Raw genomic sequence first — 25,216 nt, forward strand, 5'->3', positions numbered from 1 at the left:
AAAAAAAAAAAAAGAAAGAAAGAAATAAGGGGTCATAGTCAGGAGGCTGACAGCTGATCTTCAGCTCAGCTTGTACACCAACTGCCTCAGGGATAATTGTCCCTTCCCAAACTGACCTGCAGCAGGAGCATAGCCACTGTTTTCACCTGTGAGAAGAAACACTATGAGAAACCTGGGAAGTCCTGGTCCCAGGAGATTTCCAGAACAATAACAGCAGGAGTAGGAAGGTGCAGGAGGCATGAGGAGGGAGTTATGCAGGGAGTGAACCAATGGCAGCCTGAGATCTGCAGTGCTGTGCAGGAAGCTTCCCCTCTGACCTCTGACCGCAGAGATTCATGTGTGGATCACCTCCACCATCAGGGTTGTTACTCTCCCCTTCATTTTTCATGTGCTTTACTGTATGATGGGTGTCAGCACACAAATCCAGAGATGGGCACGGTTGCACATATGGTACATGTGCACTGCCTCATATTTACAGTGCACCCTTGTGAAAGAACCAAGTAGCAGCCCTTCCATACCCTTTCTCTTCTTCTTCATCCACATCTTAACACCACCAATGATAAAACCTAAGATGACCCCAGCTCCAAGGACAGCACCAACAATGGTTCTAATGGGGATGATGGACTGAGAAGGTTCTGGGAAGGAGAGGGCAAGGGAGAGAAAGTGAGAGTCATGTCTCCTGCCAACAACCCTAACCTTATCCAGGGTTTATAGAAGGTTCCAGCTTTCCCTGATCCCAGCTCTGCACCCACACTGTCCTTACCCCATCTTAGGGTGAGGGCCTCAGGCAGCCTCTCATGGTCCACATGACATGTGTATCTCTGCTTCTCTCCAGAAGGCACCACCACAGCTGCCCACTTCTGGAAGGTCCCGTCCCCTGAAGGCCTGGTCTCCATAGGTTCCATGTCCTGGGTCAGGTCCTCTTCCTCTCTCTTCCAAGTCAGGGTGATGTCAGCAGGGTAGAAGCCCAGGGCCCAGCACCTCAGGGTGACACCACCTTCAGGTCTGGCATGATGGGTCTCTTTTGTCTTTGGGGGATCTGAAGAGAAAAGTTGGAAAGTGCAGGCTTTTTTCTTTCTTTTGTGACCTCCAGCAATGCCCCTGAGACCGCCCTGGGGATGGATTGAATCAGGTGTGGTACAGGTAAAAATCCCTCTTCTATAGCTTAGACACAGTACTCTGGACAATCTTATCATTTGGAAATTTTAGATCTGGGTTAAGGAGGCCATGGTCAGGGACTCCAGGTGCTCACTAGGAAAATTTACTTCTTTCCTGACCAGGTGTGTCAGAAGCTGACCATCACTGGAGTCAGACTCCAAAGACCTTGTATGGAGGGGGAGAATGTGCCCTGAGCAAGGCCAAGGCTCACAAGGACTCCTCCCCTCCTGAGACTCACTCTTAGCTGTCCTGAGAGAAGGTTGAGACTTGGAGAAGGGAGACCCTTTCCTGATAAAAGATGAGGAGTCCCAGGAGAACTCTCCTCCTCTCATGTGCCAGAGAGGGAGAGAATTGAAAACTGTGTCAAAAGAAAGAGAGCCAGAGTTCTTCTGTCTGAAGTCAGACTCAGACAAGGATGTCATTCTCTGGTATCTCCTTTGAGACGGTGATAATTTCATATTTGCTTCAAAATTAGACAAAAGAAAGACACAAAAGGGATCAATATAGGAAAGGATGAAGCCACATTATGTATTTTTCCAAACCAGAGGAATCTTTAAATACTCAGCTGAGCCACAGGAAAACTCCTGGACCTAAGAAACACTTATTGTTTAAGGACACAAAAATCAATGAAAGAAAAAAGTAGCCTTCACTTATACAACAGTGCACTCTCAGAGGAGGACATTGGAGAGACATGTCATTCACAATAACTCTCAAAGAATTAAGAGTTCAGGGATCTATCAGATCAAGGAAATGATAGAAGTCTACCTTGCAAACTGCAAGGTACTGTAGTAGGAAATCACCTAAGAGGATGTCAGATGCTGGACCTAAAACCCTTGCTCCAGGACTGGCAGAGGTAATATGGTGAAAATGGCCATTCTACCAAAGTAACCTACAGACATAATGCACTAGTATTAGACTCTCATTAATTTGATATGAATTGTAAATAATTTAAAAGATCACTCAGAGCCAGTCTCAGGAGTAAGATCTGGAGGTGTTTCAATCCCAGCCTCAAATTATACTGCAGAGCTCTAGTGACAGGAACAGGGTGAAACTGCCCAAAAATAGACAGGAAAATCAAAGGCATGTGGTAGAGGTGCTGGACATGAAATGTCAAGGCTATGGAATACTATTCAGCTCTAAACAATGTAATCACAAACAACCAAGGTAAATGGGTGAACTTAGCATATATAGTGTTATTGATGTTACACAAGGTCAGGAAGAAAATTACATAGCCTTTCCTCATGTGTGGGATATAGCAAAAAGCATATGTATAAATGTATCCAATTGAATACATGTGTACAGTATAACATGGCCAAAAGGAAACAAGGAAGGTAAATATTGAGAGACAAGAAGAGACAGAATGCAGATAATCACCATGAGGTATGAGACAGGGCAAGAAGCCAATTGTTTTCTAGTTCTACCTCTGTCCTGGACTCTCTCCCTCCCTCCTTCCCTCCCTCCCTCTTCTTTCTTTTTTTTTTGTCTATTGGTACTGGGTTTCTATTTGATAATTCAAAATGAATATTCAGCGGTTCAGAATGGCTATTCTAACTGGATAGAAATTCACTGAGATGTATGGCTTCTGTTCTGGTTAATTTCAATGTGTGATTTTTTTTTTGTCACTTAAAAAAAAAGATAAGTGTATATATAGACAAGAAGAGACAAGGGCATCACCCCAGCTGAGGGTTTCTTCTTCCCCAGGACTGAGCCCCAGCCCAAGAGCAGAGGGAGGAGATGTCCGCAGCCCCTGCACCAGTGCACAGCAGTGTCTCCTTCCAGTGCTCCAGGCAGCTGTGGAGCCACTCCATGCAAGTGCTCTCCAGGTAGGCCTTGTAATGCTCTGCCTTATTAACCTGCTCCCACTTGGGTGGGGTGATGAGCGCCACCCTGTCCGCTGCTGACCATTTTTCAGGTCATCTTTCAGGGCGATGTAACCGCGACTGTTGTAGGCCATACTGCCATTACCCCTGGAGGAGGCTCCCGTCGGACCCCACGTCACAGCCATACATCCACTGGAAAGTGTGAGAGCCTGCGGGACCTCGCGGTCAGCTCCGCCCGCCCTTTGCGCCCTAGCAATCCCCTAAACTAAAAGTGAAAGTGGGTCTTGGGTCCCAGCGGGTCCCGCAAGTTCTGGGGAGCTCCTGGGACTTGGGACCCAGGACTTCTCTGGCCCCTGAGTGAGAGGAGGAGGGGTTGTGACTTCCGACCTGGTGTCACTCACCACCCTTGCTCTGGTTGTAATAGCCAAGCAGGGTCCTTAGATGCACTGGAAAACTCTTCTCATGGCCTTGTGCGACTTTTGTCTGTAGCTCCCAATACTCATGCCCCTGGAGCTTCATCCATGGCGCGGGCGGCTCATATCTCGGATTCTCCGCGTCGCTGTCGAAGCGCACGAACTGCATGTCGTTCACGTAGCCGGCCTCCGTGTACAGGGGCTTCCCGTGGCCGGGCCGGGGCATGGCAGTGGAGAAATACGGCATCGAGTGTGAGCCTGGGGGCAGCGCGCGGTGAGACCCCGACTTCCTCCCAGGACACGGGGCTGGTAAGCGGTCCCGGAAGGGAGCAGGGCGCGGGGCTCCGGACGAGGGTGGAGAAGGGGCGGAGGGTGCGGTGGGCGACCCGGGGAAGCGACTTCCCAGGTGCGGTCCCCGCCCCGCCCATGTCCACAGAGGCCTTTTCCCTCCCGACGCCGCACCAACCCTCAAGTGTCTGGGTCCAGGCCAGGGCGGTCGCCTGCAGCAGAAGCAGCATTCGCTGCGCCCTTGCCCCCATCTGGCAATCAGGGCGGGTCTGAATTCTGCAATCTGCCAGGACTTCACAACCAGAGCCCAAGGCCAAGGTGGCTGGTTTCCCAGGATCTTGCTATCTAATGGGGGTGAGATCTGAGAGCAAGTCATTCATTAGTGTCCTGGAGAAGGATCTCACCCAGGTTAGGAGCAGAAGTGAAACTGGAGAGATGGGGAATCCAGGGCCCTGGGATTGCCCACCCCTGACCTAGCCTGGACTAAGACTTTGCTTTGAACACTTATAATTGAAATAAAATGCTAAGATGTTTGCCTTATAATAGCTTAGTGCAGAGAGAAATGCAGAATAGGATAATTCCTCATCTTTGGACACTCTAGCTTTAGCTCAGAGTTCTCTGACTTCCCCAAGAAGATTGTTTGAGAACTGCACTTCTCAGTTATCTGCTGCACTGTAGCAAAGCAGCCAAGCTCAGCATATGGAGACTGCAACCACTGATACTTCCCACAGTGTGTGACATCAAGAGTCCTTGGTGACCCTGCCTCAGGAGTATGCCCAGGTTCTGTTTTCTTCTTGTTGAGTTTTCTCAAGGCTTCTCTAGGGTTGGGGTCACATGAGATAAGGTTTCTTTTTTTTTTTTTTTTTTTTTGGGCTGGATTCGAATTTTTATCTGTGATTAGAGTCAGGCTGAGTGACTAGCTCCAAACAACACAAGGGATTAATGTTAGAGTCCATTTGGAAATTCAACCTCCCACTACCAGAGTCAGAACAATGTGGAGATCATTTTTTGTTCAGACTTATGAAGGCAGGGGTATACAGCTATCTTGGGATAAGCATGGCTTTCTGTGTTTATTGTGCTCTTGTTTTGAGAATTCAGTGTCTTTCTAGAGCTGACACGGGCAGTCAGAGGNAGCAGTTGCTTTCTTGTCATAGGCTTGTCTTCCAACGAAGGAGACCATTGTTTCACTCTCTTGTGGATCAGCAACAGGCAGATGCCTAGTGCTGGCCACATGTGATAGGGAGAGATAAGGTTTCTTTATATGGCAGCTGGAAAGGACTCAGGTTCCTGCTGAGCTGTCCCCAAGAGTCCTCTGTCCCTATTTACCAAGATGTCTTTTGAGACTGCTCTTGAAAGAGCAGCTTACTTACCTAGAGCCAGCCATGAGAGAGAGAGAGAGAGAGAGAGAGAGAGAGAGAGAGAGAGAGAGAGAGAGAATGATAGAATATTACAGATTGTGTGTAGTATGTTCATGATCCAATACAAGAACATGACCACACTATCACAGTCTCTCTCTGTCAGGAAAAGGGAGAGAGCAGGTCCTGACCATCTGAGAGGATGGAATCAAGGGCAGAGCTGCAAATCTGTGAATACTCACTCTAACTACAATGTTACTCCAGCATCCTGTGAGTCAGATGGACACTTATTGATCTTCTTTTTGCAAGGTGTTAGTTTAAAAAAACAGTTTAAAATTTGATACAACAAAAGAAGACACAAGTTTCTCAGTTTTCACTGAAAGGTCTTTACAACAATTTCTTTCTAAAGTCAACTTGTGTCTGAGTGTTCTCTTGCTGTGGAGACACCAGGATCATGGCAACAACAAAAACAACATCATCAACAACAACAGAAATCATTGAACTGGGACCTAATTACAGTTTCAGGGGTTTAGTCCATTGCCCTCATGGAGGGAAGCATGCTGGCAGGTAGGGAGGCATGGTGTTAGAGCAGTAGCTGGGAGTTCCACATCTGGTTCCTCAGGCAGTTTCTGTCTTGGGCTTTGGAATCTTCCAAGACCACCCTGAGTGACATAAGTCCTAATCCATGGGATAGTGACAGTCCCTAATGACCAAGCATTCAAGTCTTTAGGCCAACGGGGGCCATCTTCATTCAAACTACCATATTCCACCACCACCTGGCCCCATAGGAAAGTAGATATAACAGAATGTAAAAGAACCTCAGTCCAACTTGAAAGTCTGCATAGTCTGTCAGTCTCAACACTTTAAAACTTCAAGGTTTATACTTTCTTCTGAGGCTCAACACAATCTCTTAACTGCAACCCCTCTATAAGAAAATAAAACATAGATCACATAGTTGAAATATACAGTGGCAAAGGATGTGCATTTGTGTTTTAAAAGGAAGGGAAAGAGCAAAGTGAGGAAATGCTGGATTACAGACTAAAAACCAGCTGGGCAAACTGCAAACTGCATCTCCATGTCTGCTGCCAAAGCTCTCTTCAGTCCTCCAGCTCCTGTCAGCTGTGTTGGCTCTTCAGCCCTTTCAGGCTGGTTCACACATAATAGCAGCTCTCCTTGCAAATACAGGAAGACTGGCATCTCCCAATCTTGGCTTCTCCAGTGAAATCCAGCATTCACTCTCCCAGATTTGCTCAATGGCGTCTCTGGGCATCTGTGGAGGGACACTCTGGACACACAAATGTAGGGAGATTCCATAAGCCAGAATAAAGCTGCCAAGTTCTGATGCTTACTGGAGCTAGATCGTGGCCCCCACATTCATTTATCTCCTCACCAGTTTTGTGGTTTTGGTGGTTTTCTTCACTGTTTAAGTTTTTCTTTAATTTTCTTTTACAGGTTGGAAGCATAGCTGTGTGTGGCTTTTCCCTTTCTTCCACTTAGCAGTAGATTTTATTTAAACTTCATTCCTCTGAGCACTACTTAGTGGTCCTTATCTCTTTAAACTGTACTTTGTGCATTTTCCTTATGTACCCTGCTCATTTCCATTAGACAGGTGCATGGGAGTGGCCATTAATAAATAAGCAAGCAACACAGGCAAGACTTGATTCTCCTGAATTCTCCTCTGCCAAGGCCCTTAATCTAAAACTCTCTGATTTAATTTCAGACAGACTTTTGCTCAAGGGCAGAAAACAGCCACTGTCTTCTCCAAAACAATACAAGAATGAGTTTCCAAACCACTTAACTGATATTCTTCCCCTTTTAAATGTCATCACCTTGGTCCCCAAAGGTCAACCTGCCTTCAGGTCTGCCTTCCATGCTTCCGCTAGCTTGGCTCTTTAAACCTTGCTTCATGCATAAAATGTTGTTCTAATCCAAAACCCAAAGATCCACATTCTGCCAATAATCTGCATGGTCAGGCTGGACACAGGGATACCCTGATCCCAGGAACCAATTTGAAGACAGGGTTTCTGTGTCACCCTGAGTGTCCAGGACGGCCTGGAAATCAGTGTTTTCCTGCCTGTCTCCTGAATCTTGGGATTAAAGGTGTTCAATACCACTCTCCAGAAATTTCTTCACTGGTAATATCAGTTTCTCAGCTACACAGTCAGGCCTGGCACAGCCCTAGGGGCTCATAGTCCTGGTCATAAGAGAAGGCTAAGGCCATGCCTGTGTTCCTATGATCAGAGTCTGTCATCCAGTGACTCTATTAAGTGCCAAGTACCAAGGAGATACAGCTGAGGAATGACCAGACCAGCAAGGACGTGCACATGGACTGAGCTCCACTTGGCATAGTCCCATTCACAAGCAGATGACAGAGGACTCCTGCCCCACCTGACACACTCAGCACAAGAAACACAGATTCTGGAAGGTTCTCCATTCTGCCATTTATTTCCTCCACAGCACTCTGAGTAGTCTCAGTCCCTTAATTTACTCACTATTCAACCCTTCAGGTTAAAGATTTGAGCAATCAAGTTAACATTCAAATTCTTATGTTACGTGTGGAAATGAGGAGCTGTAGCTCAGGGCAGCATGGAACTGACAGGATGCAGATGTCCCCAGTGTCTGTTGCACTAGGAAGATTGGCTGTGGAAGAGATGACTGCCAGTGTAGGGACAGAGGTCTGGTGTTCCTGAGTGGGCTCTGCTCTGAAGATCTCTAGATTGTGTGCACAGGAAAAGAATAAGCCCCTGGACACTGCTGCCCAAAGTGATTTCACTGTTCAGAAGTCAGAACTTGTCATTCAGTCCCAGAAGGCACCTGTCCCAAGATGAAGAACAAGAGTCAGGGCAGTCAATATGAAAACATCTCAAAGGCCCTCCTCTCATTCAAAGGTCTAAATCTGAGAGGCCCAGTGACCCAGTCCTTTCCAGTTTGCCTCAGTCCCAATCTCAGGTTCCCAGGTCTCACCTTTTCAAGTCTCCAGAGATACGTCAGGAGCTGTCCTTGCCTGCAGTAGAAGAAGTAACAAAGCACTGTCAGGAGACCAATGGTGGGGCCGGAGGAAGAACCTTCAGCCCAGATTTGACCCCGAGTGCCTCAGGGACAAGTGTTCCCTCACATTCTGACAGGCAGCAGGGTCATAGCCTCTGTTTCCAATTGTTTAAAAAAAAAAAAAAGATATGAGAGACCAAGGAAGTTCTGGGCCATGGACATTATATGCAGGGGATGAACCAAGGCCAGCCTGGAGATCTGTAGTGTTTAGCAGGAGCCTTGCCCTCTGACCTCTGATACCCCATCACCATTATGAAACTGTCTTTTATTGTAAGGTGAGTGTCTGCAAACAGACCCAGAGATGGGCAATCTTTTGCATACAGTGCATGTGTATTGGTTGATATTCATAAGGCTCCCAGCCACAGACTCTTCCATACCTTTGTTCTTTTCATCCACATCATAACACTTCCTCTCATAAAACCTAAGATGACCAGCTGAGGGTCTTCAGAAGGCTCCAGCTTTCCCTGACTCCAGCTCTGCACCCACACCCTCCTTACCCCATCTCAGGGTGAGAGGCTCAGGCAGCCCCTCATGGTACACATGCCATTTGTATTTCTGCTCTTCCCCAGAAGGCACCACCACAGCTGCCCACTTCTGGAAGGTCCCATCCCCTGCAGGCCTGGTCTCCACAAGCTCCATGTCCGGGGTCAGTTCCTTTCCATTTAACTGCCAGGTCACAGTGATGTCAGCAGAGTAGAAGTCCAGGGCCCACCTCCTCAGGGTAACTTCACCTTCAGGCCTGAGATGATGAGTGTGTCTTTGGAGGATCTGAGGAGAAGAGTTGGAAAGTTTGGGCATCATATATTTTTCCTGGTGACTCCAGAAGTGTCTGTAAGGCCACCTGTGAAGGAAATGACTGGAACAAAGGTCAAATTTCCCAGTAGGTTACATACAATGCTCTGAAAATTCTAGAACTTGTGCCCAGGAGCAGCTATGTGTCCCAGGAGGAAAAAAAGGACCTCTGCTTCTGTTTGGGTAAGACTCAGAGATTCAGCATCACTGATGTCAGACCTCACAGAGGTTGGGTGTGGGCAGAGAACAAGGCCTGAGAGAAGCCATGGCTCTAAAGGACAGCAGACTCAGTGGGGGAGCTTTGGTTCTTTCAGGAACCTTCTCTTCTCCCTTTTCATCCTGAAGAGACTCTGAACTCTCCTGAGACAAAGGTGCTCCCTCAGGAGATCCAGCCTCTGATAGAGTCAGGAAACACAGGAGTGCTCTCCCCCTCCCTCATGCTAGCGAGGAGGAAAGGGCTGGAACAGTAAGTGAAATGAAGAGATACCTAGTGTTTCTGTTAAAATCAGGAAGAAGAAGAGATTGTGTTATTTGATATCTCCTCTGTTTTATTTGATATTTTATTTTTTTAAATCCCTGGTTTCTCTATGAGCAGCAGGAGGAACCTCCTTCTCTACCAGTCAGGCAGCCCCAGGTAGTATCTCTGGACCCTGAGTCCCAGACTGTTACTCTAGAAGCCCAGGGAAGAAGACCTGCATCATTTGAACTAGGACAGCTCTGGTTCTTCACAGAAACTAGGAAGGAGAGCCACAGCCAGGTCATAGCACAGATTGCACTGTTACAGCAGTCCTGGCTGTCCATAATCCTGGAGACCAACAAGGCCATGTCTGGTCACAGACCCTGTCAGCATGTCATTCTATTGATTGATGAAGAGAACACAGCCAAAAGGTGACCGAGTTGAGGAATGACCACATCAAAGCCTACAACCAGCTGAGCCCTACCTGGGCTGTGCCCTGTTCACACTCAGCTCCCACAGAGTCCTCTTTCCCACCAGACACACTCAGCATAAAGAACACAGATTCCAGAAGGTTCTCCATGCTGCCATTTATTTCTTTCCCAAAACTCAAAGTATTGTCAATCCTTTAATACTCCCATCAATCATCCTGTCAGATCAAGGGTGTGAACAATCAAGTTCACATGCAGATTCTTATTCTCAGTGTGGAAGTGAGGAGCTGCAGCTCAGGGCAGCATGGAGCTGACAGGATGCAGATGTCCCCTCCGTGGAAGGGAACACAGGCAGTTCAGGGAGAGGGTCCTAGAGTGCAGGGGTAGATTGGGCTTCACATTTCTTCACATTGTGCTCATAGGATCACAGGGAAATTCAGACCCTGTTGCTGAAAGAGAACTGAGTGCTCTGGATGTCACAGGAGAGACCCCAACACATTGTCTGTCACTCAGTTCCTACAGCTTCATACTGTAGGAGAAGATTCACAGACAATTTCCGTGAAGACAATATCCCAACCACCCACACACTCACTGAAAGGTCTAAATTCTGCAAGTCTCTGTGAACAAGGCATGTCCAAATCTGTCACACCCTAATGATTTGATCCTTAGGGTGTTGCCTTTACAGTCTATGGGAGACACATTTGAGCTCTGGGCACCATCCTTGTCTGGGGTAGAAATATTTACAACAGCCCACACTCAATCCCTGAAGATTTGGCTATAAGGGGAATTTTGGGCTGGCTGAGCTCCCTCAGGCTCCAGCTCCACCCCCATATGCCTCAGGGAAAAGCCTTCCCCCTACATTTACCTGGAGCCTGAGTGTAGCACCCTTGAGCTGTGATAGACCAGAGAAGCTCTGGACCCCAGGAAGTTTCTAGAACTGTCATCAGACCAGAGAAGGGTCAGCAGACATGAGGAAGGAGGTATGCAGGGAATGGACCAGTATCAGCCTCAAGGTCTGTATTCCACAGGGACCTGCTGCCCTGACCTCTGTCACTAAGAGGTCACATCCTTGTGACATCTGTCATCAGTTTTACAAATCTGCCCTTCATTTTCCCTGTGCTTTAGAGTGAGGCCGGCACACAGACCCAGAGATAGGCACAGTGTGTGAGCACATGGTGTGTGGGGCTTCCCATTCACTGTGTACCCTTCTTGTAGTTGCTGAAAGGAAACAAACACCCTCCACACCCCTCAAACCAAATTGCATACCCTGCCTCTTGTATACCTGCATTCTTGTTCATCCATATCAGAACACCTCAGATGACAAAACCCAAGATGGCAACAGCTCCAAGGACAGCACCAACAATGGTCATGATGGGGATGGTGGACTGAGGAAGCTCAGGGAAGGGAAATGAAGGGAAGGGAAGGGAAAGGGGATGGGGAGGGGAAGGGAGAGGGGGAGGGGAGGGGAGGGAGGGAGAGGGAAGGGGAGAGGGGAAGTAGAAAGTAAGGAGAAAGGGGAAATAGAGAGGAAGTAAGAAGGGGAAAGAGAATGGAAGGAGGAAGGGGAAGGAGAAGAGAAGGAGGAGGGGGAAGGGAAAGGAAAGGAGGAGGGGGAAGGGAAAGGGAAAGAAAGGGAAAGGGAAGGAGCTGAAAGGAAGGGAAGGTGAGGGGATGTGACCACAGCCATCATCCCTGTTTCTCCCCACAGGTCTGCAGAAGGCTCCAGCTTTCCCTTACCCCATCTTAGGGTGAGTGGCTTATGCAGCCCCTCCTGTGCACATAGCACTTGTACCTCAGCCTCACAAGGACTGCAGGTGGAAGGTTAACTGCCTTGGTTATTTTCCCTCCTAAGACCCTCAGTGAGCTGTCCTGAGAGAAGGCTGAGCCAATCTCTGCTAATGGGTAAAGAATTCTAGGATGTCTCTCCTTCTCCTATACACAAGAGAGAGAAGGAGAGGGCTAGACCACTCTGTGAAGGAGAGAGAGAGAGAGAGAGAGAGAGAGAGAGAGAGAGAGAGAGAGAAGAAAAGGACAACCAGTGTGTCATCTAAGACTTTAAGATGAGGAGTGAGACAGGACTGTCCATTCTCCACTCCTATTTGAACAGCTATCTCAGTTAGAGGAAAGAAAAGCATTAAGATAGGAAAGGAAGAAGTCACATTATCTCTTATTCCAGACAACACAATTCTTTAACTTAAAAGTCCCAGTTGAGTCCATAGGGAAACTCTTGGACCTAATAAACCCTTATTGCTTGGGTTACAAAAATCCATATTAGAAAGTAGCCTTCATTTATACAACAGTGCACTCTCAGGGAAGAACATTAGGAGAAACATGCCATTCTAAGTGAGTCCCAAGAGGTAAGCACTTAGGGATCTACCTAACCAAGGAAATGGGAGAACTCTACAATGGAAACTTCACTTCGTGATGATGTAAAGGACACCACAAAGGGCAGTGTTAGACTCTGGACAGAAAACCCATGCTCCTGGACTACCAGAGTTAAGATTGTGAAAGTGGTCGTTCTACCAAAATTAACCTACAGATTTAATGCATGACTATCAAAATCCTAGTCCATTTCATAGGTTTAGAAAAAAAAATACAAAAGACTAGGAACAGCCAGCTAATCATAAGCAGTAAGAACTGGAGGTGTTGTCAGATGTTATTACAGAGCTGTAGTGACCAGAACAACGCTGGAAATCAAAGGCATAAGACAGAGGTCCTGGAAATGAAACGTCAAAGCTATGCATAATCAATTTTCAACACAGAACGTGCATTGGATCAGAGATGCTGCTGTGACATAGCAACTTCAAGAACGTGAACTTAGATTCTCACCTTTTACCTTGAAAAAAAAAAAAGACCTCAAAATTCAGCAGAGACCTTGGTGAATTTCCATGGGTTCAAAATACCTACTCTAACTTTCATCTGGTTAATTTCCTTATGTGATTCTTTTGCCACGTTTTTTTTTTTTTTTTTAACATTTTAAAAAGTAGTAACAAGGTGAGAAGGCATTATTACAGCTGATACTTTTCTTCTTTCTCAGAACTAACTCCCAGCTTGGGGGAGGGGTAGCTGCAGTGGTTACCTGTGCACTGCAGCATCTCCTTCTTCTCCAGTTATCTCCAAAGCCACTTCACTACTACAATCCCCCAGATTGGCCTTCTGTTTCTCTTGCCTCATCAACCTGCTCCCACTTGCATCAGGTAATCTACTCCACGGTGTCCCCACCGCCCTCGATTTCGGGTCTTCTTTTAGAGTGGTGTAATCACAGGCCATCATAGGCATGAGGCATGCTGCTTATACCTGCTGAGGAGGCTCCCGTCTGACCCCAAGTCACAGCCTCACAATCGCTGGATGGTGTCTGCGGTCAGCCCCACCTGCCTACCCTTCCCTAGGAATCCCCTGAACTAAAAGTTAAAGTGAGTCCTAGGTCTGGGTCTCCATGGGTCCCGCACGTTGAGAAGAACCTCAGACATGGATCATACCCATCTCAGTCCTGTCTTGTGAAGCAGAGGGGTTGTGACCTCCGACCCGGGGTCACTCACTACCCTTGCTCTGGGTGTAGTAGTGGAGCAGAGACCTCAGGTCCACTCCTTCTTGCCACTCTGTGTCTCCTGCTCCCAATACTCCAGCCCCTCCTGCTCCACCTACGGTGCACGGGGGCTCGCTCCATCCTCCAAGTCTCAAGCGCACTAACTGCATGTGGTCAGCTTAGCCGGCAGAGATGAATGGGTTTCTCCTGAAGCCCGGCCAGGACACAGAGGTGTGGAAATACCGCATCGAGTGTGAGCCTTGGGGCGGCGCACGGTGAGATTGCGACCTCCTTCCGGGACCCCGAGAGGCTGCGAAGGCCAGAGGGGAGCAGGGCGCAGGGCTCCAGTCAAAGAAGAAGAAAGAGCGGAGGGTCGGTGGGCTACACAGGTACACTATTTTCCCAGTGCTGCCTGCGCCCCTTCCCACAGAGAACCTTTCCATCCCGACCCCACACTCACCAGCGAAGTCTGGGATGGGGCTAGGGCGGCCACCAGCAGCAGGAGCTGTGTGCGAGGTGCCACCAGGCAGATGGTGAGATGCAGGGCATGTTTGATTCCTGCAGCTCTGTGGGGCGACGCTGGGTTTTATTTATTTGTTTTCTTGTTTCGTTATTTGTTTTTTTTCTCCAGAATTTCACTATTCAATTAGGGTAATAACTGCAAACTAGTCAATAGTGTCAGGGCAGACTGACCTCACTCAGGTTGGGAGTGAGGTGTGAAACTAGAGAGATGGGGAAGAGCCTGCTAGAACTGCTCCATCCTAGACCTCAATAGCAGACTTTGTCCAGAACCCTGTGTTGCTGGCCAGAGCACTGTTATATCACCTCCCCCACACCTCCTTAGTTTGGAATTGAGAAGAGACCTACAGGCAAATCTTATTTCTTCATCTCCTTCCTCCTTCCCATTCATTTTCTCTTCCTATATATAATAAGACCCCAAACTCTGGCGTTTTAAATTTCATTACGTTCACTGTGTGAGCATGTGCATGCGGGCCTGTGAGTGTGTGTTTGTGTGTGTGTGTGTGTGTGTGTGTTTGCCTGCCTGCCTGCCTTCCTGTCTGTGTATGTGTATGCATTTGTTCCCAGCCATCTTCTGGCCACAGCACAATGAGGAGGTAAGAGGGAACCTTGCAGAACCAGGTTCTCTCCTTCCACTGCATTGGTCTCAGGGATGGCATTGGTGGCAAGTGCTTTCCCCACTGAGCCACTGACCTTGCCATCCAAGCTCCAGAGGTGTTTTCCTTTAGAGCTGGAGGAGTTGTCCTTCAAGCACCAGAGACCGGGTTCTATGTTCCTAGTACATCTGCTTATAGGATAAGTTTTAATTAGTTCATCACACTAAAAATGATTCTGTTGGTTGAGGGCATTCTAATATGATGTAGGGTGAGGTGGGTTCCCATGACTGGAGGTCAGGGCAGTTCTTGTCCTCCCAGATTGGCATTCCCTAGAAAATGGAGGCATACCTGCCCAACTCGGCATCAGGAATTCCAACCCTAGCTCAGCTTAGTGAGCAACAGAAAATTGGAAGTAGCCTCTGACTCTCCAGCAGTTTCTATCTTAGAACCACAAACCACAAAGTTAGAAGTGTGGAAGAGAAGCCGGGCAGTGGTGGCACATGCCTTTAATCCCAGCACATGGAAGGCAGAGGCAGATGGAATTTTGAGTTGGAGGCCAGCCTGGTTACAGAGTGAGTGCCAGGACAGCCAGAGCTACACAGAGAAACCTTTCCTCAAAACCAAAAAAGGATGAGCAGATGAGCAATCAATGACTTGTAAAATGTTTAACTCCAATTCGTTGTTATTCCAACCAATCAACTCACATGAGTTGAGGAATAGAGGAATATCAGGGCTGCTGGAGTCACAGTAGTCGCTAAACAATCAGTTATAGACTGCACAGTGTACATCGTGCAGCACGGGGCAAGTGATCTGCAGGAATCCCTGGGTCCTGTTATCCAGAGCTGTTCTAGAGCAGGTTGGAAGGATCTAGTGTCCACCATGAGCCAGAGTCTCTTCTTCTTGGTAAGCAGATCTGGGTCTATGTCAGGTGGGAAGGGCAGGAAAAGACCCTTTGAGGAGGAGACAGGTCAAACTCCCATGTGGCTGGCTTGCAGCACATATTTGGGGTGGGGCTCACTGCTACCCAGAGACAGACTCCTCAGCGGCTGATATCCCCTGAGGCAACAAAGGAGGACCTTCAGCCAGCAATCGCAAAGCTCCATCACCCAGGAAGAGAAATCCTAAGCAGATAAGAACTTGTTCAGTTTGCGACCACATTTGCAGCTGGAAATGGGGAACGGACTGTCAGAACAGACTTCCATCCTGTCCCTCTAATAAAGCAGAGTCATGCTTCCTACTTCCTACTCAGCTGTTGCTTTAAGAGCTTCCTTCCCTGGGTGAAGCCTGGCCCCTAGTGAGGCTGGCAAGTGTGCCCCTTGCAAGGATTCCCACAGCTGGCCGGTCCAGTCCGCCAAGGTTTCAAAGGCCTGTCTGCTCTGCCTCAGACCTCACTGCTGGGCCTGGACAGACTACCTGGAGGCAGCTGACAGGCAACCTCCACAGAGGAAGGATGATTAGAGGACCAACAACCAGCAATCGCAAAGCTCCATCACCCAGGAAGAGAAATCCTAAGCAGATAAGAACTCGCACATTTGCAGCTGGAAATGGGGAACGGACTGTCAGAACAGACTTCCATCCTGTCCATATTGAGTGATCATGGTGGCCTCTACTGTCCCTCTGGTAAAGCAGACTCATGCTCCCTCCTTCCTGATACTCAGCTGTTGCTTTAAGAGCTTCCTTCTCTGGGCGAAGCCACGCCCCTAGAGTGCATAGCTAGTGTGCTCCTAGCAAGGCCAGCTTGCTACAACATCTGGGCTCCCTGCTGCTCAAGGACAGACTCCCTGGCAGCTGACATCCACAGAGGCAACAGTGGATGGACCATCAGCCAGCAATCTCATAGCTTAATCCATCCTGTCCAGCCTACCATCTTTTCAGTCCTTTCCCATTGTTATTCTGGGTTTGGACTGTGTTGGAAAGGCAACAGTTTTATACAGTCTGCAGTTCAACGAATTTGTAAATACAGTACCTACCAAAGGATTTAACTTTGAGAAAAGTAAGGTAACCTTGGGGAATGACAAAACAGTCACTTTTTACTTCTGGGATGTAGGTGGGCAAGAGAAATTAAGTCCACTGTGATAGTCATATACCCAATGGACAGATGGCATTGTGTTTGTGGTGGGCTTTGTTGATATTGAGAGAATGGAAGAAGCCAAAACTGAACATCATAAAATACCTAGGATATCAGAAGATCAGGGAGTCTCTGAGCTTATAGTTGCTAACAAGACCTGAGGATCTCTCTCTCTCTCTCTCTCTCTCTCTCTCTCTCTCTCTCTCTCTCTCTCTCCCTCCCTCCCTCCCTCCCATCCCATGTCTATCAGATATTGAGAAGTTGTTAGCAATGGTTGAACTGAGCTCACCCACTCCTTGATATTTGCAGCCTATCTGTGCAATCATAGGAGATGGCCTAAAGGAAAGACTTGAGAAAATACATGATATGATAATCAAAAGAAGAAAAATGTTGCAGCAACAGAAAAAGAAGAGATTATATTGGTGTGGAATAGGTTTTCCTTGGTCTGATTTCAGACAGGTTGAAGAGTGTCTATAGTCTGGTCTGCCTGTCTGCCCTCAGGGATTCAATTAAAGCTTTGTGTTGTTGAACAGTCAGATACCCGACTTGTTACCCTGTGGAAGATGAATAAATGCAGTGCTTCTTAAAGTGGTTTCTTCTCTCTGACCCACAAATCCTCTGGTACGACCATTGTGGGAAGCTAAAAAAGGCTAGAAATTGACCAGAAAAAAATTTTGTGGAAATTTGACCTGAAGTTAGTGAAATAAAACTTTGAAGATTGAAAACAAAACAAAACAAACAAACAAACAAACAAACAAAAGTGCTCCCTTCTCTGTGGAGCAAGGGATGCTTTCCTAACTCTGATTTTTTCTTTCTGCCCTTAGGACATCTCTCCCTTGAGGCTGAAACTTCTTTGGGTCTCTTCCAGTCATAGGCTTTGTGAGATTGCCCCCATCCTGGTCACCACAGGAGTGTTGGGAGCTGCAGCTCTCTGGCTGTGCTGGGTAGGTAACCCTGTTAGCATTTCTTTCATGTGTATGGGAGAGAAAGGAAAAGGAACAGGAGCATGCTGGGGACAGTGTGTAATGGTGGTGAAGGGTATGTGGGGTGGAAAAGTTGACCTCTAGATGAATTCTCATGCAATTTGTCATTGAATTCTTAGAAATGAGTCCTGGTATGGTCAACAGGAAGTGACCCCCCCTGTTTTTTTTCAAATATGATTTTTTTGTTTTGTAAAATTTGTTTATGTATATGTATTTTATGTATATGAACACACTGTTTTCCTGCATACCGGAAGAAGGCATAGGATCCTATTACATATGGTTGTGAGCCACCAGATGGTTGCTGGGAGTTGAACTCCGGAGCTCAGTAAGAGCAGCCAGTGGTCTTAACTCCTGACCCATCTCTCAGCCTTTGCCCTGTCTCTCTTTATCCTCCTCATATCTCTGTAGCCTCAACGTCAAGGGAGCATCCCAGCAGTGAGGTTCAGTGTCCTCCACCCCAAGCCAGACCCTGTGGTCCTGGCCCACACTGCTATCCACTGTCTTTGCTTTTTTTGTTGTATTATTTCCTCTTACATCCTTGCCAGAGCTTCATTTCTTTGTTATGTCCTCCTGACTGAGATGACCTCCTCACTTAAGCAGCACACCCTGCTGCTTCAGACATCTCTGTTTAAGCCTCTGTGTGGGAGCTCTTCAATGTCTCTGAGCCAGGCAAGCTTCCCTAACATTCACACAGCATTGTTTCCTGTCCCTGTGAGGTTCAGTTTGTGACTCTCCATAATCTTTAATATAGAATTATGGCATGCATGCATTGGTCTTGGTTTATTTTCCTCTGGTATGACAGAATCCTCAGACATAAGCAAGGGCAGAAGTGTGTAGTTGGGCACAGACCCAGGGCATGGCCATGGAGTTGGGAAGCTGGAGCAGTTGCTTACAGTACATCCACAGGGGGGCAAAAAGCTCCAAAGGCAGTGCTTAGGGAACTTTGTTCCTTCTATGAAGTGGGTTCTGAGTGGAGGTGGAGAAAAGCCAATTTAAGCTTAAACATGAAAGCTTTATTTTCTGGGTGCTCAGGGAGTTGGCCAGTTCAGGAAGATGTATTTAATGGGAAAACCACAATAACAGGCCAGTGGGAGTGGGGACTAGGGAGAGCTTTTAGATCATCCAAATCCCAGTTTGACATTAAGGGTTAAGCAAGGGCTTAACCCTTATGAAGTAGACTGGGCTTTTCCTAGGACACCTGTCTTCCAGGCCTTTAACTCATTCCCTTAGACACTCCATTGGGAATCCAAGACCCTTAACTCATCCTCATAGATATTTGGTCCAGAGCTCAAAGTGATAAAAGAACAAAAGCAGGTCAGCTGGTTGTAGTTAATGAGGGCCTCCAGGTGACTGACTCTATTCTTACAATGTAGACACCTTGATAATGATGACAGCAGGTTCTACATTTGTTTACTGGTTTATAGTCAATTAAGACAGTATTCAGAGGGGCACAGTAGGAGGAGGCCCCTGAGTCTGGGAATGTGAACTCAGCTTAATCCAGTTAACAAAATGGGGAGTTAAATGGGAGAGTTGCTGGCAGCTGTCTCCTGGCAGTGTAAGACTCCAGCCCAGGGCAAAGTTCTGTTCACATTAGGAAAGAGGCTTCCAAGCTCAACCTAATGAAGACAAGGTCTCCCAGGCATTCCAGAGAGTAACTTACTCTTGATAATTCCTCCAGGCACACCTGGAGTGTACTTTCCTTTGCTACTGGACTCAGGATACTGTCAAGTTTTAGATCCATTCTGACCATCACAGTGTCCTTTAACATTGACCTGAGTAAATTATTTCTTCAATCCTGCTGGTGTTTCTGAATATCAATTTTTGCTTTTCCCTTTGCCTACACTGCTTGTCCCTTGCTGAGCCTGTTTCACTATCAATATCCCTCCTCCCTCTCCCTGCTCTCCTGGTGAGCCTGTTCACTCTCTCAGGGCTATAGAAACACCTCCATAGATCTCAAATCTTTGGTGGATTTATTTAATTTAATTTTATTTTATTGTATAGTCTCAGCTATAGAAAAATCTACCTGAAAACATCCTAGTTTAACTGGGATAATGTGGTAGAAACAGGTAATGTTCATGGTTTACAATATTGATATTTCTTCCTCATTTACAGGGAAGGATTGCCAACCGGAGATTACCCCATGAGCAGAAACCACTGGCGCTCCAAGAAGAAGATCCAAGCCAAGGGCACAGCTGCCCTCCTGATGCACAGAGAGACTAAATCATCACTACAGATTCTTCAGCAGCACTGGACCAAAGCCATCAGAGGCTGCTGGGGTGACTGCAAAACTCTGTCATGGGTGATCAAGCAGGGGTGAGGCAAGCACTGTCAGGGTTCATAGGCCCCAGTTTCCTTGCTGGGCCATGGGTCAATCAGAGGGCCTGCATTTACTGGGGGATCAGTCCACTGGCTGATCTGGAACTCTCTGTGTAAATTTTCCCACTGGCTGTACTGGAACTCTCTGTGTAAATCAGGCTGCACTCAAATTCAGAGAACCATCTGGCTGCGCATCCTGGGTGCTACCATGGCTGACTAGGAGATACTCATTTTTCTCAGGAACATAGTCATTGTCCTCTACTCCATTTACAGAAAATACTGAATAAATTCTTAAAACTTCTGAAGATGCTGGCAGTTTTGCTTTCTGGGAGTTGGACAATAAGAGGAAATGGAAGCGAGGACAAAGGAAGGACTGGGGGGCAGAATATAGGAGGGAGAGTGGAGGGGAGCAGAGTGGTGGGAAGTAGAATGGAGGGGAGCCAAATGGAGGGGAGAGAATGGAGGGAGGCAGAGTACAGAAGAGCAGAGTGGACTGTAGCAGAGAGCTTGGTCAGCCTCAGATCTTATGCCCTTTTCCTAGGCTGACTCTTCCACATTCCACTTCCTATTCCTGCTTTGAGCTCTGAAGGATACAATGTTAGGGTGCTCAATCTTCCTCCTCTCTCTTTCCCTGTGCCCCTCCCCCTTCCTATGTCTTTACCAAGTTCCTAGAACTTCTCTCACTATTCTGTAAGTCCTCCAAAGCACCCTAAACCTGTTCTCTGCCTGGGATCACAGCAGAAACAGCCAGCTGCTTTGCAGTGAAATAGTGACACTGTAAAAATCACCCCTTGAATGGTCAACTTTAAGCAGGGAATCAAAGAATTTTTCAGTACCCCTGCCAGACTGATTTCCATGTCATACAGTACCCCTGACAGTGGGTACACATGAGTGGAATGGGTGAATGAGGGACTGGATGGGTGTGGTCACACCTCCTAGCCAGGGGCACTCTGTCCTGATGATCAGAAAAGGACAGGTGGAGCAAAAGCTGGTAGGTTTTGTTTCTTTGTTTGTGTTGTTGACTTTGATGTTGTTGGTGTGTGTGTGTGTATGTGTGTGTGTGTGTTTATGAAACACTTTATGGTGGTGGGGAGTATTTCAACATGTGCTGTGACAGCCTCAGGACAAATTTAAAGAGACCTGCATCTTCTTTCCTGTGGATCCCTGGGATCAAACTCAGGTCCTCCAGTGTGGTAGCAACTGCCTTCCTTGATGCACCTCTCTCTCTATTTTTTAAAATAATTTGATGTGTTTGGCTCCCTTTCAGAGATCACCAGTCAGGGACTGAGGCATGCTGGAACTCTTTCAAGCTGACAAAACCCAGTATGTAGAAGGTGAAGTAGTTCATTTACCTCAGAAGAGGGTCCATCCAGGAGGACAAAAAAATAACCTAATAAGGCTGGAGAGAAGGCTCAGCGGTTAAGAGCATTGACTGCTCTTCCGAAGGTCCTGAGTTCAATTCCCAGCAACCACATGGTGGCTGTAACGAGATCCTGTACCCTCTTCTGGAGTGTCTGAAGGCAGCTATGGTGTACTTACATATAATAAATAAATAAATAAATAAATAAATCTTTAAAAAATAACCTCATAGATGATAAAGATACATGACATAAGTCACATGGTAATAAGTGTACAACCGTGTGGGAAACATTAAGAGACAAAGTTAATAAGAACAACATTTACATCAAGATGAACACAAATCAATATGAGATTAACTATAAAGTTAACAAAAGTTAAATGCAGTTGTACAACTGGCTCACCATGAGGTAAGTGTAACTAGCTATTTGTTTCTATCAGACTCCTGCATAAGGAACAAGCACATGGAAGCTTTGTAATGGGAGGGAGCCACCATCTCTTTGACAAATTTAAAGAGAAATAGAGGATCTTCAGCAGCCTGTAGGCTGACTAGTCATCTGGGCTCAGACCCAGCGCTTCCATTCCATCCACCCAGTTACTCCATTTCCTGCCTGCAGCCTGACGTGTTCCTGAAATACCAGAGAAGGGAAGGTCCCTGGAAAGATGCTTTACAAAATGTGAACTCACAAAATTGGAAGGAAAGATAATGAAACAGCAGGGTGCCGAGGGGAGACCAATCAAACTAAGGAAGGACTGAGATGCTGTGGTCCATGCTGAGCCAGAAACCCTGTGGAAGTCCAAAATGTGTGCTGCTGACTATAAAGGGCTGGTTTAGTAATGGAGTAGGATTTTCTGGTTCACTGGGCACATCTGCTCCTCATTCTCAGCTCTCTGTTTCTTTGGCTTCCAGTACTCAGGCCCCTCCTGCTCCACCCACCATCCACAGAGTCACCGAGTCCCTGTCTTAGTGCAAGAACTGCCTGTCCTCCATGTAGCCTACTTCCATGAACCTGGGCTTCTGAGACAGGTCGGGGTGCAGCGGTGAGGAAATACCACAGCAAGTGTGAGCCTGGGGAAGGAGCACCATAAGACCAGGAGGTCCTCTTTGCACCCGAGGGCGGTGCTACTGCCAGGAGAGGAACAGGGCACTCTGGTGGAGAAGGGGCAGAAGGTCAAGTGGGTAAAGCAGGGACAGGGCTTCCTAGGTGGCGCCCCCTCATCCACTCTGCTCCTCCTCTCTTCAGACTCCAGTTCCCTCCAACCCCGCACTCACCAGAACGGGCAGTTTCGGGAGTCAGGGCAGCTTCCATCAGCAGGAGCAACAGGCAGGGTGTCATCAGGCAGATCTAGAGATTCAGGGCCTCTTTGATTCCTGAGGATCTGTGTGGACTTTATAACCAGTGCCCTCAGCGATGCTGGTTGGTTTTTCAGGATCTTACTGTCCAATAGGGGTGATAACTGCCAACTAGTCATCAGTCTCTGGGCAGAAGGACTTGATTTAGGATGAAGGGAGGTGAAATTGGAGAGATGAGGAAGAGCCTGCTTTGATAGCTCAGAGGTCCAACCCAGACCTCAATAGCAGATTTTGCCCAGAACCCTGTGCTGCTGGAATCTAGAGCTGTTCTAGAGCAAGTTGGAAGGATCAAGTGTTCACCATGAACCAGAGGAGACAGGTCAAACTCCCATGTGGCTGGCTTGCAGCAGCATCAGGGCTCTCTGCTGCCCAGAAACAGATTCCTCAGGGGCTGACATCTGCCAAGGCAACAAAGGAGGACTGTCAGCCAGCAATAGCAAAGCTCCATCACCCAGGAAGAGAAATAGTAAGCAGATAAGAAGAAGGAGTTCGCTGGGCAGTGGTGGCACATGCCTTTAATCCCAACACTTGGGAGGCAGAGGCAGGTGGATTTCTGAGTTCAAGGCCAGCCTGGTCTACAAAGTGAGTTCCAGGACAGCCAGGGCTACACAGAGAAACCCTGTCTCGAAAAAACAAACAATCAAAAACCAAAAAAACAAGAATGCATTCAGTTTGGGGCACCATTTGCAGCTGGAAATAGGGAATGGACTGTCAGACCAGACTTCCATCCGGTCCACATTGAGTGATCATGGTGGCCTCCACAATCCCTCTGGTAAAGCAGAGTCATGCTTCCTACTTCCCTATACTCAGCTGTTGCTTTAAAGCTGGGCGTGGTGGTGCACACCTTTAATCTCAGCACTCAGGAGGCAGAGGCAGGCACTTTCAAAGCCTGGCTGCTCTGGCATCAGACCTCACTGCTGCGCCAGGACAGACTACTGGGCAGCAGCTGACAGACAACCTCTGCAGAGGCAGGAAAATAGAGGACCTTCAGCCAGCAATCGAGTAGCCCATCTTCCAGGAAAAGAAATCTTAAGCAGATAATAGCTTCCTTCTCTGGCCGAAGCTGGGCTCCTAGAGAGGCTGGCGAGCATACCACACTGGCACACTATGTCGGTGCTCGCCTGTGTTCAGGGACAGACTCCCTGGAGTGTACTTTCCTTTTCTCCTGGACTCAGGATACTGTCAAGTTTTAGATCCATTCTGACCATCTCAGTCTCCTTTAACATTGACCTGAGTAAATTATTTCTTCAATCCTGCTGGTGTTTCTGAATATCAATTTCTGCTTTTCCCTCTGCCTACACTACTTGTCTCTTGCTGAGCCTGTTTCACCATCAATATCCCTCCTCCCTCTCCCTGCTTTCCTGGTGAGCCTGTTCACTCTCTCAGGGGTACAGGTACCTCCATAGATCTCAAGTCTTCAGGTTTTGTTTTGTTTTGTTTAGTTTGTCTATTCTCAGCTTTGTAGAAAAATCTTTCAGTTACCTTAAAACATACTAGTTTAATGGAATAATTGTGGTAGAAACAGATAAAGTTCATGGTTTGCAATATTAATATTTCTTCCTCATTTACATGGAAGAATTGGAAACTGGAGATTGCTCCCTGAGCAGGAACCACTGGTGTTCCAAGAAGAGGATCCAAGCCAAGGGCACAGCAGCCCTGCTGATGAACAGAGAGACTTTTAGTCATCCCTGGGGTTTTCCTAGCAGCACTGGACAAGAGCCACCAGAGGAGGCAGATGACTGCTGAGTGTCTACAAAACTCTCTCATGGGTGATCAAGCAAGGGTGAGGCTTAAATTGTTGGGGATCATAGGCCCCGGTTTCCTTCCTGGTCCATGGAGATCAGATGGCCTTCATTTACTGGAGGATCAGATGCAGAAAACTTTCTTTTTCAGGGGTTGAGTTGGAGTAGGGTTACAAGGCAGTGTTTTTACCTCTGGTTATCCTGGAACTCCTTGTGTAAATCAGGCTGGTCTCAAATTCAGAGAACCACCTGCCTCTGCACCCTGATGCCAGGAGTAAAAATGTTTGCTACCATGGCTGACAAGGAGACACTCATTTTTACCAGGGACATAAGCATTGTCCTCTACTACATGTACAGAATATATTGAATAAATACCTTTTTTGTTGTTTGTTTGTTTTGGGTGTTTTTGTTTTTTGTTTTTTTGTTTTTTGAGTCAGGATTTCTCTGTGTATCCCTGGCTGTTCTGGAACTCACTCTGTAGACCAGGCTGGTCTTGAACTCAGAAATGCACCTGCCTCTGCCTCTCAAGTGCTTGGATTAAAGGTGTGTGCCACCACTGCCCAAAGAATAAATACTTAAAGGATGCTGGCATGCCGCAGACCCTCTGGGTCCCGTGCCTGTGTAAAACGGTTCTCTAGAGTAGATGGGCAAAGATTAGGACGTGACAAACAGACAAACACACAAGAGAGGTGTTGAATCTGAATGTAATGTCTGGTTGAGCTTAGACTAATTATATTACAGCGAATATCATAAATTGTAAAACATAACAGATATGGTACATTGAAGTTTCCCAGGGGCAAAAAGTGTGACTGCAAAGTTTACGCTAGGGATCAGCATCCCTCCAGATATAAGAGGAGTGACTACAAAAGGACTATGTTTATCTTAGAGATTAGCACCTGTTGGGGTAGGAGGCCCCTGAGTTTTGCACTTTAGAGTTAATTGGGCTAGAGGGGTATTAACTCTTGCCTGGCCTCAGGAATAAAGTAGTGTCAAGGAC

General features: G+C 47.2%; 2 pseudogenes; both read right to left on the bottom strand.

The window, feature by feature from the left end:
* Positions 1–60: 60 nt before the first annotated feature.
* On the bottom strand, positions 61–3,930 carry LOC110312223 (annotated as a pseudogene).
* Positions 3,931–7,470: 3,540 nt separating this feature from the next.
* The window catches only part of LOC110312224, a 22,685-nt pseudogene continuing 4,939 nt past the window's right edge, over positions 7,471–25,216 (bottom strand).

This window comes from Mus caroli, chromosome 17, assembly GCF_900094665.2.
Source record: "Mus caroli chromosome 17, CAROLI_EIJ_v1.1, whole genome shotgun sequence".
Lineage (NCBI taxonomy): Eukaryota > Metazoa > Chordata > Mammalia > Rodentia > Muridae > Mus > Mus caroli.